Raw genomic sequence first — 13,343 nt, forward strand, 5'->3', positions numbered from 1 at the left:
GGAGGAACGGGGTGGGGGTTTGCGAGGAAAGCCGAGAGGCACCGCCCGCCCGCGAGAGAGAGAGAGAGAGAGAGAGAGAGAGAGAGAGAGAGAGAGAGAACGAGAGGACCCAGCACTGCAACCGCCGCTGGCCAGGCCCAGACGCGGCGGGAGGGCGGGAGGTTGAGCGGCAGGGGCGGAGCGAGACACCCTGCCAGCGCCCCCCGGGGCTGAGGGGGGGAAAGAGGCGGGACAAGCACACGCACCGCCCCTGTGTTCGGTGACTGAAGCCCGGGGGGGCGGGATGATCTCGCGAGCGGTAGACGCGAGTGTCACGCCGGAACGGAGGGAGGGAGGGGCAGGAAGGTTCTGGGGCTGCCCGCGGGCGCCCCGGTGAGGGCAGCGCTCCGCAGTGCCTCTGTATTGCTTCCCGCCGCCACCCGAGCAGCCTAGCCCGGGGGTTCCGCTGCGGCGCGTCGGGCGCGGGCCCGCGGCAGCCCTGGGGGCCCTGTGGCGCGCACCGCTGACGATAAACCTCCACCCTGCCGCCGCCCTCCTCCCACGAAATGGCGGCGGCCGGATCTACATCTCTGCGCTGACGCGGCGGCGTGGTATTCCTCCGCGCGTTAATCGGTCTCTCCAGCTGTCTGTCAGTGCCTGAGGGTGTCACCGGAAGGGGGAGGACTGGGCCGCCCGCGCCCTGTCTGTCGTCAGGCCTTGGTGGGGCCTGGGCATCTCTTGTACCCTGCTCGGCGGCCGAACCGCTTTCCGCCCTTCGTGACCCTGTTCCCTGACCCGTGCGGGTGTTCGTGTGTCAGTGCGGAAAGCGGGTTAGTTCGAGCGGCAGCGCGGCAAGGAGCGTAGCTCAAGCGTTCTGCGTCGAAGAAATGACGCCGACGGTTTCACACCCTGTGCCGCCATGGGGCTCGGCGGGACGCGGAGCCGTGTAAGCGGAGCAAGGAGGGAACCTCGGCGGGAGAGCAGGAGGCCTTAAAGCAAAGGGGTTTGCACCTCCCACTGTGGCGCTACGGTCTGCTCCTACCTGGAGGAGAAGCACTATCGACGGGAGCAGGCCTGGTGCCAGAGGTGTCACTCTGGAAACCTTTAGTTGCATCCTCACTTATGACTAAACCAAACAGGGATTCTCGGAAAAAAACCCACCACCACAGGGAAGAGACAGTAACAGACTGTCACCACAAGTGCAGGGTCATAGATAATTTAATCTGCAGTGATACCTCCTGTGATGTTTCCAGCTCCTTGGAGGCTTTTTATTTTGTGCAACACAGGACAACAATCAGCTAGGCTCTTTTCTCTCATAGTAATACCTTGTGTGAATTTATTGTGTATGTGGGGAAGGACTCCTACTCCAGTGAAGCAACAGAGTGACAGACTGCCTTTCTGCTGTAATGAGGGGATATAGCATATTAATAAACATGACTTTTGCTGTACTGGGAGCATAGATGTGTAATTAGCTACTTCCATTCCACTGAACTGAGTTTGCATTCATTACACTGCCTTTATTGCACTACTGTTAGTTTTCTTACTATCTAGGATGCTAATCACTGCTTGTCTGGAGAAGGCAGCATATTCAGAAAACTTGGTTGTGTAACAAAGTTTTCAATAATGAAGCCTGAAAATAGCCTGTGGTGAATTAGGGGACCAATAGTACTGTAGTAGGACTGGCGTTTTTTAAGCATTCCCATAGCGTACAGGCTAGAGAGAAAACAATGTCTTGTAAAGTCCAGTTACTTTCTGTGATCACATACGCTACTCCTACCAACTTCCTTGTGCAGTCTTCCTTTTCTGATGATTATTTTAATTGTAGTGTGCAACATGTTCAGCAGGTAGTCCCAAATGATTTCATTCATGTTCTTATCGTCTTAATCAAGAATACTGCTGAAAAACACCTGGCCTGGTTTGGATTGTGGATGCTGTTAAAACTTCCAAATCATCAGCACATCTATCTTTCTGTCCCAGACATCGTCTGCCTTGTAAATTGCCTACAAGCTTCCTGGACTTTTTCATTATTGTTATCTCAGGAGATTTAGGTACTTAACAGTATTTCAGTTCTACATTTTTAATTATTATTTGCGATTAATGACCTCTAATATAACTCCATATTAAAGAGTTTCGATCTGGCTTGTGATGCCCATTTTACTGTATAATGAAAGGAATGAAGAACAGCACAAACATACTGTTAGCAGTGTACGATTTTCCCTGCTGATTTAAGACAATACGAATTGTTAATCTGGTAAATCAAGTTTTGTGTGCCTTTCAACAGTTACATGTTAAAATCAATATCTCTATTAGCATTTGACCCCAAATAGCATTTAAAATGGATTGGATAGCTCTTGTTTGTAGCCATTGCTCAATAACAGGTTTGCATGTTTTAGTGTACCTGCTTAGACAAACGCTTTATTACACTCACTGCTCATTTTTTTAAACAAATACATCAATTTAAATACTTACCTTTAAATACAATTGAGAAAAGAATAAAAAAATAATGACATGCATAGGAATGAAAAACAAGATGTATATTCACAGTTTTGTGGCCGTTTCTGCAAGTCACAGCACACAGTCCTGCTTGGAGAACATTATACTTCTCATCCTTATGCTTTTTTCCTCAAATTGTGAGGTAAAAATCACATATTTTCTCCTCAGGGTTTGGAAATAAAAACTCAACAAGAATTTTTTACTTCAGTAGGAATACTGAGGCAGGTAAGGCCTCATAATCGTAATGTACTGATGTGTCATACACCAAGAGTTTCTCACCTCTACCATATGCAGCAGTTGTACTATAATGCTACTCGTACCGATACCTCATACAGTAACATAAAATGCAGAGGCACAGATGATGGTTACTGAATATGGGTGTCACAACTTATTGTGGAACTACCTGGTCTGTTTGGGTTTGCTTCATTTTAATTTCATTTCTTTTAAGCTAATCCTCAGAAGTGGCTGAAGAGAGGTATTATCCTCATATGGTAGTGAAGTTGGGTTACATTTTCAGAGGTTTATTATGCAAAATACCACAGTAGGTGTGGCATGGTAATAAACAGTGTGCACAAAAATACTGAGAACAGACCAACTGACTTAAACTCCATCTCTGAATTCTCTTTGCTTTTTCAGCTAGGGCTGAAAAACTGTGCAGTCAGTTATCCCTGAAGGCTGAACTTGCCGGTCCATAGCAGCTGCTTTGTGCTGGTCCAGCAGATCAAGCTGGAATGGAGTCTTCATACATGGTCATAGCGCTTCCCCTCAGTGTACAGGGCACTTGAGGGGAAAGTGGCCCAGTCTTAGTTAACCTAGCTTGCTTGCACATCCATGTCAGCTTTTCACTTCCACTTGCCTGAGACCAGTCATTTGTACATTTTGAGCATGGTGGAGCAAAACAGGTGGAGCAGCTGAGCACCTGGGACACCAAGCAGCATTCCATACAGGATGCTTCATATATTTTAGAGGAAAGGGAGAAACAAGATGCAAAATGTTTCCCAAAAGATATTCCTTTTTAGGAAAGAAAAAAAATTTCAGCAAGAGCAAGACATCTTTCTTAGTCTGTCTGGTACATCATTCTTAGTTCCTGTTTGGAGGAGACGAAACACAACAGCTTCTGCTGCTGGAAAACAAAGCACTAAGATGATCATCAACAACAACAGCTTCTCCCTGTTTGCATGTATTACCGGCCTCAATTTTCTCTTCAGCATCCTGTCCAACTTGTTTTTCCTTTAATTATCATAAATCAAGCTTGGAGTCAAATCCCTCTTTAATCTGAGCAAAATTCATCTTATTTGGGACCCTTTTGATTCAGTGGAGACCACAAAGAGTGAGATCACAGAGGAAAACTGATAAATAGGACTGCTCTGTTCGCTTTTCTTTACACAACAAATAAGGGTGAATATGCCAACTCAAGTGCCATTGCATTCCATTGAAAGAAAAACAGGTTTGGGGATGTCATTGGGTTCTGCCTGATCTGTGTTTTAAATTCCAAAGACCAGCAGCCCTTCCTGTGTAGCTGGGGGCTGCTCCCCTTCAAGAAGGATGGCAAGGTCACGGTTACAGCCTTTTTCCTGTGTGCTCAGTTCCCTGGCTCTTGCATCTGGGACCATTACTTCTCCTTCTGGTAGGAAAAGGAGGTAGCAAAACCCTTTCATGTCTGGAGTCCAGCCCAGGGTCAGTGTGTCAGGCAGCAGTTGGCTTTCTGAGGAATATTAGGTGAAAGGTAACTTTTTGTCTTATATTCCAAATTGGCAATTCTTCATTTCCCATTGTTTCTTCAACAGCTTCTCTGACATTCTCACTGAAACAATTTCCAAACTATTCCATGTTTCCTTTGTATAGTAGTGCTTTTTGTCTCACTGCTAGGTCACAGTCACATTAATCCATTTTAAACCATTGCTGCTCTGTGTAGGGAGTTGTAAGAGTTAACACAGAAGTCCACATAGGAGTCCCAGAGCACGCTAAGGTTTCATGGCTTGCACAAGGTCATGTGGGATTCACAAGAATATAAAACACTTCAGTAACAGACCAAAGTCCCTCACAAAATATTCCTGTCTTAAAGATTTTGTTTAGCACTTCATTATTTAGCACCTTCTTAGTCTCATAGAGACAGTATAGTTTTCTTTTGAGTAAAGAAGATTTTTCTCTTCTTTTGAAATGCTTACAGAAAATAACAGCTATTTTACAAGGAGAAAGTTTTGACAACATAAAATTCATTATGTTATTTTTTCACAGACCTAAACAGTGAAATCTCTGAAAACTGCCACACGATATTTATTAGTATTCATACAGAGTATTCATTTTTTTGCCAGCCAAACTACCATTTGATCTAAATGAAAAAGATACTCCTTTCACGTCAGCAGCAGCAGTTCGTGTCACCAGGATGCCCGTTTTCTGTGATGATTCAGCCCTATGGATATTGAAGCTTGAAATGCTCAGATGAGCACGTGCATGGCATAATTAGGATGCCAATTTTGAAAAAAAAAAAAGAAAAATTTTGTTGTCAGGCAGTTACTAACTAACCTTTGTTTTCTTCCTTTGTATGAATACTTTACATTCCTGAATAAACATGAATAATATATACATACATGTCAAAATAGCACCTAAAAATAGGGGTGCAAAGGGCTGCGCAATTAGTCATAGTTGCTAAAACAAGGTAACACAGTTTGAATTCAACAGGTGAAACCCCTCTCTGCAGCAAATCAGAGTTATCAATTTCAGTAGGCCAGGGTATGTCAATTGGAGATGTCTGCAAAAAAGTGTTAAGTGGTGACCTACTTTACTCTGTGCCTTTGGAGATGGTTGCTTTTCCTTGTTATACCTGTTTTTTGACCCCTCAGGCTGACTTGAGATCACAGCCTAAGTCTGTAGGAGTTACACTGTTACTAAAAAATGACCAACTTCTTACAGCAGTTTCCAGCAGTACTTAATTTGGCCTATTGTGTTTACTACAGGAGACATCAAAGGACTGAAACGCTTTCAAGATATGTCTATTTTTTATTACTTTGACATAATTGCTTACTAGTCAGATTTGGACGATCCTAATTTGGTTGCCCCTCCAATCTTTATTCTGGGATGCAAATGTACTAAGCAAACAATAATTTTAGAGGAGTGTTTGGGTTAAACAAATTATTTGACCATTGTACCTAATACACTATAAAAGTTGCTAATGCAGATCAAATGTTAAGGAATGAAGTTAATTATTCCAATAGGCTAGTTGAAATATTTCACTGTTTTCCTAGTACAGGCAAGACTGTTCAGACTTCACAACATGCTGCACTGACTGAAGCATGGGCTGTCATTCACCTGGCTTGTGACATGCTAAGTGCAATTGTCATTGTTTGATGAGAGTTACAGGGAATTAATAAGTTTGAGCTAATCAGGACAGTGGTGGTGCACTTTATTCTCAAGCATAAACCACCTTTTATCTTAGGAGGTTTTCCCACAGAGATCTGTCAGCATTTCCAGAACACCTGGGGCAGCCACCATCTGAGTTGGTGCCACTGACTTCCCAAATTGCCCCACAGCAAACTGCCTTTTTTGGTCATTCCCCCATCATCTGAGGCAGTCCTGCTGGTGAATCATTCACGTAGTTGGAGCTAAATAAACATGACACTTCAGCAGCAGTAACAGGTTGACGTACTGTCACTCTTCATTTAGAGGCTCTTTCCCTTTGTAGAATGCTCTCTTTAAAGAAAAAAAAAAACAACCAACAAACCAAACAAATCCCCATTCTGTTTGATACAAAAGAATGCTATGTTTCCCTAGGGGAATTATTACATAGTCTTATAGATTGCAGTGTTTTAATTGATGCTGTATTGACTTAATTTAAAGTAATGACTTAAGTAAATAAGAAAGTCCACAGAAATACTTCAGGATTGTTTTTGTTTGTGTTCTGTTTGTCTGAACTGACAGGAGTATATGCTATGTATTTAGATAATGCATTTAACTGGCCAACTGTCACTTTTCTTTTTGTCCTTTTGGATCTTTAAAGACATGGCTGATCTTTTTGGTACACCCTAGTTAACCATAAGGTGTCCAAGAGCTTGCTTAGTACTCAAATATTCAGGTAATTACAGCCAAATATATCTCTTGGAAGGAATTTTAGTCTTGTTTGCTGACATACTGTAATTTGGAAAATACTGTTGATGACTCTAAATCACTAATGCTGAAATTTGCCAGTTATTACACTGCTCGTTATTATGGTTTGGGGGATTGATTGGGGCAGTATGTCGCAGAGATGGGTTGTGACACACACAATAGTAGTGAAACATGGTCAGATCTTGTTGGCAAGTTGTTGAAAATGGTGCAAATTCTAAAGTAAAGGCAACCTAGCTTTTGTACTCCTGGCAACTTCTATACTTCTAGGTCAAGCATGCTTTTCAGCCTTTCAGAAATATTACAGATATTTGTCACTTTTACAAGCAATAGATGTTAATTCATTTTTATAAAGACAATGCAGGCTGCAATTTATTTTTTTTTCTTTGGATAATGGTACATCATCTTAAAAAAAACACTGAAAAATACTGGCATAAGGAGTTGATAGTGGGATGCAAGATACTCATTTGCTCTGTCATAGCAATTTAAATTCAATAGGGAAAAAGATAATTTCTTAGTCCTTCCTGACTATTTGGTGGTCTATGTTACATGATCTCTTTAGCTCCCATATTAGAAAAACAAACAGTGCTGCAATTAGGCATGGAAGATTCAGGTACTTTGAGATTAAATGATATGCTTACTTTTACATCTTTCAGGATACCTGACAGTACCAAATCATATTGGACAGGTAATTTGAGGGACTGTGTGCGACATCCATGTCTATTACACCTATTTTCTGAATAATTATAACATTTCTGTCCCTGAAACTGTCAAAATAACTCACAGAAAAGTGTAAAAAACCAAAAGAATAAAAAGAATTTAATTCCTCTTTGTGAAGCAATTTAAAACATTCTCACACATCTTAATAAACTGACTACAGACACCTATGACAAGATTAATTTTCAATAAAAGACTTTATGCACTAGGATTTTTTCCTAGTTTTCAAAAGCACTCTCCCAGCATGTTCAAGATGAATACCTTCTAATTACCATGTATTTATTTTTAATTTAACTTTTACCCTTCATAGTCATTAGGCTTACATTTCCTATAAAGTACATACTAAAAACTTTGAGGTGTTTAAATCCTACTTTTTTCCTCTGCTAATTCAAAGAGAAAAAGTAGTTTTCAATTCCTTTACTTTCAATTTTAAAGACTTTGAAGAAAAAAGATTTACAGATCTTACTGCCACCTGTACTAGGGTGAGGTACAGAATTTATATAAAATTCTGACAATACCTTGAAAAGTAAGCGAGGAAGTAACTTACAGATCTTCTAGTGAACAGCCAGGAACCTAGATCTGTAAGGGCACTGTGCTCTAGCTGACCTGTAGTCCAGAGGACCTGGAGCGCCTGGAAAAAAACAGAAAAGAAAAAGCATTACTAAAATAAGCGTAAAAGAGGCTGTATTCATCTCATTTACCTACTGTAGTACTGTGCCATTGCCTTGGAATCAGGATAGTCTCTTTTTCCCTGCTTTCATTTCCATCTGTCACACATAGATTTGTTTCCTGAAATTAAAGAGGCGTTGGCTTTGTGTGTGTGAGTTGATTTTTTGTTTGTTTGTTTGTAAGTTTTTTCTCCTCTTTATTCTTGTGAGATGACAGAGAAAGAGTATGGGTAACTGTCAATGCCAGACTTGGCTAACCTTGGAAAGCAGAGACCGGCTCAGAAATCTCCACAGTGCTGTAGTTACACAGCAGCCTAAGAAGGAACGAAAACCTGCTGTTTTACTGCAGTGTCAGTGGGCATCGTGTCACAGGAAGAACTTCAGAGCAGAGTGCAGTTATATTGCAGAGATCATGCACTCTGTCCTCAGCAGGGGATGCTGGCACCTTTTCTGTGCTATAATTAGCCACTGCCAACAAATGCACATTGCGTCACAGGAATCAGTCTTGTGGCATTCTCACCTTTGCCTTCAGACATGAAGGAAGTATCTTTCAGTGACAGCTAGTACACCAAGGGAGTAAAGTACTAAGGGAACAAATATACACTTAGTTGCCTGGTCAAGGATATACAATCTTCACTGATAGCAAATATCAACGCAGTTTAAAAGGGAAGGGTGAGTGGCCCCCTGCTGAGAATAATTTGAGAAATATATAGCTGCTTTTCCCTGGAATTCCCATCACAGGAGAATGGCTTGTGGTGTTTTGATAGTGGTTTTACCTCATGTCTCTTCATTTAGCAGCGTGTACTTCCCTGATTATGTTGGCTTTGTCCTCTGTAGGTCCTTTTACATAGGGAAGGATGTATCTGTTTTCCATCCCTGCAGCTTCCTCCCAGGGGACAATCTGGGGATTTTGCAGCCTGGTTTATTGTGACAAACCAGGCAGAACCTGCCACAGGATCAGTAGTGTATCTGGTCTTTTATGAGCGTATTAGTGAATCCTAAGGATACTTGTTCTTATTTGAGTAAAAACTGTGGGAATTAACAACTCCCTGGAAGCCAGTAAAGTTCCAGATCTTCGAGTCTGTATGTGACCAGTGATCAGACTCGTCTGGATGCTCACAAGCAGCACAAATCAGATCAGCTACCTAATGTGCATGGAAAGACTAGATGATTCATGTAATGGGTCAAAATTTAAACCTCATTGCAACATTGTATTTACTGTGTGCTTTCTTGTGCATCATTACTGATGTTACAATAGTTTCATGTCATACTAATTGTTCCTTTCTGTGCTTTAAATGCAGTTGAGATCAGTAACAGTGTAACTTGAGTGCATATTAACAGTTTCATCTCACGCTATTTTTGCAAATGTTATAGTAGCTGTAGAAACTACTGTGGGCCAGTGCTAACCATTGCATATAAAGTCAGTTGCAGCTTGCAAATAACACACAATATAAGTAGAAAGTAACGGAACTTTATCTGAATATATCTAGGAAATTAGCACTGGATACACCCAATCTTTCTCAAATTGGTGTTTTCTTCAACTTTGTTTCATACCCCCAATGTGTAACTCACAAGTAACATTTCCCACTCCCCAGCAGTAGAAATCAGAAGCAGAAATTAAAATGTTAAGCCTGTGGCAGAGAGATCAAAGCATGGTATTTTTCTTGAAAAAATAAAACTGGTGTCTATTGCTCTGCTCTCTGATACATAAAGTTGCCATGTTGGAACTTGATCCAATTCTTAGAAATCCTGCCATTTTTCTTTACGTTCCTGTTTCCATTCTTTTCACAAACTAATTTGCTACAATCTGTGCCAATAAATAGCATTCTGTGCCATGGGGAATTTAAAAATTCAACAATAATACATGTTATTAGTAAAACATTGCAGTTACTTAGGCAATTACAATAGCACCTGCTTCCCAAGTGTAATAGCTGCATTGCAAAGTTCTCGGACATTAATTAGATTATAATGTAATATGCTAATATAGTAGTAGTTTTATAATATGAAAATTGTGTTATTACAAAATTACCCTATTGATTCTATTATAAATGTGATTAGTTTCCTTAAGTAATTTTTCTCTCAAACACCTTGCCTACCACAGAATAATGCAAATCTTCAATAAACACCAGCAGAAGCCACTTAAGGTGCCAGGTCTCAGAGTCAAGTGAAAGCATGTCAATCTCAGCTTTCTTACAAAGCCTCCAGATGCAAAAATAAATGAAAATGTGACCTGTGTGCAATGCAAGTGCAACTTGCTCGCAATGTTCATAAGCATAAAATAGAGGAAAGTAACCTTATACATATATATGGTCCTATGGTTTGTGTTTTTAAGCCAGTCTCATTTTTTAAGATTCAGTTATTTAATAGTTGAGTCTAACAGTGCTGTAACTGATGGAAACATTGCATGAAATGAATCCCACATTCCCACAGCCCTTCTGGGGTGTAATGATTTTGCTCGCTTTTGGGGAAGTGGAAGAGAGATACCTTTGCATATAGCAGCAACAGCAGCTAATAAAACCCCATCGTAAAATGATTCAAATACAAAGGGAGAGATCTGGCTTCCTCCTAGACAGAGGCTTGTGTTTGCTGATCACAAAAGCCAGCCCTTTGGTGACAGGGTAGGTTTTAGTTGACAACAATACTTTTGCCTGCTGCAGAGATTATTCCAGGCATTCAGTATGGAAAATGGCAATGCCAATTCCAAGAAAATGCTTTTAACAACACGAGACATCTTGTTGATAGAAAAACTCATTACCATGAAAGTGTGCTGAGCAAATTACTGTGTTACTTAGGCTCATTTTAGAGATGGAAGGACTGTGTGTCTGCTACTTCAGAACCTTTCATCTTTTATCCTTACCAGTCTGTATTTGGTAAAATAAGTAAATATAATCTATAAATTCTTCTTTGCAAATATTAGTGTTCTAGACAGACCATTAAGTATTATTGCACTTTACAGATGAATTAAAGGCAAAGGGAAATCAAGCAATTTTTGAAGGGTAACAAGAGGGGGAACACAACCAGCTTCTTTTCACCTATGCTCACTCTGTTGGACCAGGACCAAACAGCTTCTGGATACTGAAAGCAACTCTTATCTCTACTGCGAGCTGGACCAGTGCAGCTGTGCAGTAGTGACACTATACTTGGCAGAATAAACTCTGCCAAGCATGATCTGCACCTGTACCATGAACTTTTCTACCATTCTCATCAAAGCATGCATAGCAGTAAGTTAAGTGGTCTGGTTCTCTTTTGGGTTGTGTTTTGGGAATTCCATGTAAAAGATCTGAGATAGCACTAACTACGTAAATCTCTTCATGCGGGCTCCATGCTCCATGTTACCTTGCTAGATGAAAAATCCCATTGATAGAGGATACCTACTGCTGAAAGCAATAATCATATTTCAGTATCAGTGACCTAGTTCAAGTGTTCAAGTACCTATGATTGGGCTTTTTGTGCTGTTATTTTTATTATAGCTACTCCTATATATCCTAACCAACACCAGAGTTCAGTGGCCAAATTCAGCGTGAAACACACAAGCAGAGGCAATCTACTTTTTAACAGTTCATAGACTGAAGCTAAATATGCAAGAATGAATTGTTGCATATTATTCTCCCCCAAAAAGCTACAACATTTTCAAGATACTGAACAATATTGAGGTTTGAGGAAAAAGTTGAAAAGGGTGCTAATACTGAAGCAGCAATCTGTCTATGGAATCACAGAATCACAAGGTTGGAAAAGACCTTTGAAGATCATCAAGTCCAACCATTCCCATCCTAGCTAAACCATATCCCTATGGTTTATGTCCATGTAGGCCATTCAACATTTATAACGGAAGAGAGATGTCACATCTGCCTGGTAAGCCTCCTGTTCTTAAGTTCTGACCCCATAAGACAGACTACTGCATAAAACCCTTTCCTGTAGGACTGAGCAAGCCTGCAGCTTACATTTTCCCCCTTAAGTCAAACAGGAAGCCTGCAGCCAAGAGTGAACACATTTCTCCTGAGCCCCAGTTCAAACTGGATTTCTAAAGACCCATCTTTTGCCTCCTATTCAGTTAAGAATCACATTCAGGCTTCAATTTCTTTGTAGTTTTTCCACAATCTATGACTTCAGCCTTTCATATACCAAAACTGTTCATGACTCATGTCAACTGATACCTATGCAGACAGGCGAGGCACAGTGAGAACAGCTCTTCTCTGCAACATGTGCAGATTGTCTAGCAGTGTGCTGAGTGGAGTGCTGATCAAAGGCAGCACAGCAAGGCTCAAGATCTTCAGCGAAATGTCAGGTGTGCTCCCAGTATCACAGCTAGCATCCAGAGAAGACTGGAAGAGCAGAAGAAAGAGAGAAGGAGGGAAGGACAGAGGCTCTGAACTTCAGTGTGAAGTTGTTTGATTCAGAGCTGGAAGATTTACTTTATGTATCTTCAGCCTTATGTATTCTTATAAACAAGGTTACATCATGACATCTGATTTGCAGGCTTTGCAGAATAATCAAGCATTTTGTTCTTTCATTATCTTGTCTCATAGCAGGCATTTGCCTACACAAGAAGGAATCATCTTAGGACATCAGACATAGTCATTAGAAGGATAAACTTAGGTGAGGCACAAACTAAGATACTCTGAGATCACGGGAATATTCTGACTAGCTAAAGATGATTCATCAGGAAATGGTAATGTAGGGTCGTAGGTAGAAAAGTTATACTCAGGCTAGAAGTATAAATAAACCAGATGTTTGTCTTAAACCTAACTTCCAGAATTTTTTTTTTTGCTGTAATTCTTTATGGTGATTTTAACTTTTGGTTAAGACTGTCCTGAATCCATCATTAAAGGAAGCTAGTGGAAGACATCTAGCACAGGGTATGTATATCCTAGTCAATACAAGCCAAACATGACTACCAAGTCAGCCAAAGACAGACCAGTGGGTTCATCTTAGTCAAGAAATACCTATAATTACTCTTTCATGGCTTTGCTCAACACTGTTAACTTACACTTTAAAACTTCTTAATCGCCGATTCTGAACTGGTGATATGGGCAGATACTATGTGCTTTCTGCACACTTAGGGAGGAGGGAGAATTGTGCTACAGGCAAGATCATGTAAGCGATACGTCTTCTAAAAGGATTGTGCTGCCTCAGCTTTCCTGAAGATGTTCATGCTCTGTGCTATATCCTATTAGCTCTTGATGGATTCACTCACAGTTGTAAAGCAGCTTGAGCCAAATGGACTCATGACCAAGGGACTAATACAAGAATTTTCAGGTCTGGCTGGATTGTCTAAATTGACCCATGTACGGACTATGTACGTCCTATTTTTTTCATCTGGCTATACAGAGGCAACTTTCTATGCCAAAACAACCAGTCTCCTTGACTTAAAATAAATTTAAGTAA

Source organism: Gallinula chloropus (genome assembly GCF_964237585.1).
Source record: "Gallinula chloropus genome assembly, chromosome: 4".
Lineage (NCBI taxonomy): Eukaryota > Metazoa > Chordata > Aves > Gruiformes > Rallidae > Gallinula > Gallinula chloropus.